We start from the raw sequence: 4,769 nt of genomic DNA, 5'->3' as shown, positions 1-4,769 counted from the left end.
CCCTAGTACCAGCATCCAAAAATAAAATAAGCACAATAAAATAATCTGTAATATATCTAGTTTTCCTTCTGTGTAAGCATATGAGTTCCACCTTTTCTAGCCATACTATCAGAAAACTACTATCATATGTCTAAAGTCCAGATTCACTAAAAATTTACAAAAATAATTCAGCAGTGTTTAATTTTTTGAGATATATAAATCACTAGCAAGCAATTTTAGTTCAACCACAATTTGGCCTCCTCTCAATTGTTCAAGAACACAAATCTGAACATTACTTAACCTTGGCTTCATTTTGTGTATCTAGACAAGAACATATCTCACATTCTATAACCTTATTCCAGGAACTTTTCTAAATATGATGAAGCCTAAAGTCTCTTCTCTATCTGTGTGTGTTTTCTTTTCCTGCAAGTGATGACAGAGTTCTCAGGTAAGAGCAAAATGTACTTCTTCTTCAGTGGTATAAAGAATTTGGGGTTGACTGCTAGTATCCTGTCTAGCACCGAGGAGCTTAGCATCCTTCCAACAGATTATCAAGAAAAATATTGAAAAGAAGATGCTGAAAGTCGACAACTCTTCTCTGGTCCACAAGAGAAGGACAATCATACAGCATAGGGTGAGAGGGTGAATAGAGAGAGGAAGGGGGGCAAATGCAGTTATAATATTCAACGTACATAGATGAAAATAGAACTAGCTACACTGAGGGGATTGGTGGGGTTTGGAGAGATGGGTGAGAAAGATGGGAAGTATGATATTGATCACACACTGACATATAACTTGAAACCCTTTTGCAAAACTACTTCAAGATAATAATATGAAGAAATAACTGCTCTGAAAATTGGAGAGAAAGAAATGTGTAGAAATCTATGTATAGCAACTTCTGGTAGAACTAATACTAGAGTAAGAAACCCAGAACTCTAATGATTGAGTTGCTGGAGGTTCTGTGTGGACCAGTAAGAGTTAAAACCTCCAGAGAGCTGGATGACACTCTTTGGTACCTTTTACTTCGAGAGTTTCAACCAGTTTCTCATAATGAATAGTTGGAGAAATATTCCTTTGTACTTCCAACAAAGGGAGGAAAAAGGTACCCATCTGGAAAATTAAAACTTATTCTTAAGAGAAATTCTCCCAGAGGCTAACCTATTACTAGAGTTACATATCATAGCCTCGCTAATCTGGGGGAAGGGAAAGATGGAACTCCAGCCACCTCTTTCATTTTAGAAGGGAGAAACTGTGAGAAGATCACACGCACCCCAAGTGGGTGTCACTAAGAGACTACAATCAAATCATGGAATTATAGAATACTTTTCCTTCTATCACACCTTATTACTACATCACTAAAATCCTCTCTCTAATATTTCTCTTATTCATGACATCATATTGGACTTTCAACAAAAAATCAAGCTATACTGAAAAGCAAAAATCAAAGTTTGAAGGAACTAATGACCAAAACCAGAGACATGCTCAGGATGTTGGATTTATCAGGCTCAGACTTAGAATGAATATGTTATGGAATTTAAATGGAGTCTAAAGGAACAAAGAAATGACATGTAACATGTAAGCAAAGATGCAGAAATTGTAGAACAGAACAAAAGTCATGCAATAGATTAGAAAAACACTAGCAGAAATGAAGAGAGCCTTTGATGGGCCCTTTGGTTGACTGAGTGGGCATGGCTGAAGGAAGAGTATTTGAGTTTTGTGATTAATAAATAGAAATTTCTAAAACAAACAAAAGTAGACTAAAATTTTTGGTTATTTTATTTATTTATTTGTTTGTTTGTTTGTTTATATTTTACAGGGTCTCACTATACAGCCCAGGCTGATCTGGAACTTACTGTGTAGCACAGGCTGGACTCAAACTCATGATACTTTTGCCTCTGACCTCATAAACACTGGGATGACAGGAGTGTTTCACCATGCCTGACTGAGGTGAATATATTCTAAAAAGAAGTAGCGTTGTTTTTCTCAAATAAGATAATTGGCTTACATTTAAGGAAGTATAATCAGAGCCTGACCTTTAGATTAGCCAGATAGGACGGACAAAGGGACATACCTTCCAAGCAAAGTCTAGCACCAGTGATGTTGCTGGTTTCCGGTTTATTTTGATTTTCATTCTTCCTCCATAGAGAAGTTGATTAAGGTTATTCCTATGGGAGCTTGGCAGTTAAAGCAGGAGGTCAGGCTGAGCTCAGCTGTCAGTTGCTCCCACCACACAGTGCAGAATGCAGAGATTCGTTGGTTCAGAGGTAACCATTCTTGGCCCATTCACAGAGATGGCCATGAAATGAATAAAGAAGCTATCCCTGAATAGAGGAGTCACATGGAGTTTGTGAAAGAGGCCATTAGAGAGGGCAAAGTGACTCTTAGAATTCATAACATCAGCATTCCTGATGATAGATCATGGCAGTGTTCATTTAAAGACAGTAACTTCAGCAATGTGGCCAGCGTGAACCTAAGTATGGCAGGTAAATCTACTTGTGGTACACCGTGTACCATCGCTACTGTGAAGTAAGAAGCTAAAACATATGAAAATTCTCTCTTTATGTATTATATATAAACAAATATACATACACACATATAAATTATCTCACTGTATAGTCTCTCTTCATATATATATGTAAAATTAGTTATTTCTTGGCTTTTCCATATTTAACATTTTTTAAGTATTACAAGTAGCAAGAGAAAAACTCACATCCACTGCAAAAGTACACACCATAATAAATTGACATTGCAGAGTAACCTATGTGTCTAACTTCTAGATGAAATACAGATTATTAGATTCACACACCTGAGACTGCAGAACACACAAGACTTTTCCTTTCAACTTCCTAGTCCAATCTCAGTGCTATAGTCTCTTGAACTTGAGACTTCTTTTCCCTCAGCACTGGGCTTGGAGACACAGATCCATGTTCAGGCTCCTGGTATTCATGGAATGGTGGTGGAGTGTAACTCGGGAGGGTGGTTCCCACGGCCCCAACATGGAGTGGAGAGACAGCTGTGAACCATTTGTTCCACATTCACAAAAACTGCTCACAGGATGGAGCCAGATTATTCCATGTGAAGATGACTTTCCTTCTGAGAAACCTGTGATATATTTCTAACTCTTAACAGATGAAGAGAAGCGAACAAGTAAGTTTGCTAACAAGTGTTTGCTTGTCCTGATTTTAACTGTCATCCTGGAAACATAAAGAGAAGTTTGATGAGATCATTTATGTTAAAATGCCTACCGTGTTACCAAGCTCCTTTTGAATCTTTAACATGATTATGGGTTTGGTGATACAGAAGTTGTCAGGTGCTAAGAGGATGACTACATTTTTTGTTAATGTATATTAAAAATACTACAGGGTTTTGTTGGGGAATTTTGGCATGTATTTTTATCATACCCCATTATTCTCTCTTATTCTTACTACCCTCTTTTAATGAATTTTAATGATGCCACTATTCTATCTTAGTAAATGTATATAATGTATTTTAATCATAGTCACTTCCTAAAAAGAGGGCTTCAGAAGAAAATTATTATGACAGAAACAATGACAAATCACAATTAATATACATATTGCCAATTTATGGGCATTTAATGTTCCTTCTCCTTAGACTTCCGTGCTATTTTTTTTTAAGTTTCAGAAGATTCTAGCTCAATAGCATTGATCTTTCTTATAGATTTGAATATAATCATGCATGTGTTGCTTTTCTATGGCGAATTTTCCATAGTTAATGGAAGCAAAAGCTCTGCTCAGTCTCCTATAATATTCAGTTCTAATAGTATCACTTAAATTTTTTTTGAAAATTCAATGAAAAGGGTTTTTGTATGGCCATTGAGAAACTGGTAACATAAACAGGAAGTACAATGTGGAAGGAAAATACATTCTTCCAGATTGTTCATTGCTCATTCTCACATTTCTCTCTCTCTCTCTCTCTCTCTCTCTCCACACACACACATGATGGATGGATGACCTTTCAGGAACAGACTGCATCTTTTACATAACAAAGATACCCATAGCCAGCATCTCCGTGGACAAAGTCAAGGTTCATTGTGGAAGTAATCATGTGACGGGGGCAGGGGACAAACGTGCCTTCAGATGTCACTTTATCATAGAGTCTTTTTGTAGTCTGGCTTTTCTCTTAAAAACTTCTCTAATACTCTTAGATGAATTATATATCTGATGAGATATAAAATTAATAGTTCCCTGACAAAATAGGCATATTTAATAATGATCTCTGCTATAGTAGAAAGGAGGTAAGAAAGGGTGGGTAATTTCTATTTACTTCTATGAGTCAACATTTTTGTAAATTGTTGCTTCTTATTGTAGTAAAATTGACCTAACATAAAATTCACTATTTTAGTCATTTTAAATGTGTGATCCAGTGTAGCTAAGCATATTTACATTATTATCAAACCATCAATACCATCTCCAGCAGCATCCAAACTCAATGTACAGGTGTTTTTGTTTGTTTGTTTAGTATAGCAGCATCAGAGGTGAGAAACTCAATCTGTGTTTTAATAAACTTGCTTGTAGCTTCTCCGAGTGCTTCCTCATCTCTAAGTCCCCTCATAGGCCTTCGGTATAGGAACTCCCCTGGCCTCATAACTCACTTTGCATTTGAGAAAACAGAAGCAGACAGGCAAAAAGAGCTTCCATAAATCAGGGAGGTGTTAGAAGTAGGTCTGGGACTAGAACCTGGACTGGTACCTGGTCCTTTCCACAGACTCACTTCTCACAAGATCCTTTCCGTGTCTCCTATTTTTTTCTATTTTAAGTAGTTATGCAACG

General features: G+C 36.7%; 1 pseudogene; it reads left to right on the top strand.

Annotated features, from left to right (window-relative positions):
• Positions 1–411: 411 nt before the first annotated feature.
• On the top strand, positions 412–3,087 carry LOC105986063 (annotated as a pseudogene).
• Positions 3,088–4,769: the final 1,682 nt, after the last annotated feature.

The sequence above is a fragment of the Dipodomys ordii genome, unplaced genomic scaffold (genome assembly GCF_000151885.1).
Source record: "Dipodomys ordii isolate 6190 unplaced genomic scaffold, Dord_2.0 Scaffold33, whole genome shotgun sequence".
Classification (NCBI taxonomy): domain Eukaryota; kingdom Metazoa; phylum Chordata; class Mammalia; order Rodentia; family Heteromyidae; genus Dipodomys; species Dipodomys ordii.
Note: the sequence above shows the minus strand (reverse complement) of the source record. Positions and strands in the feature narration are given on the sequence as shown.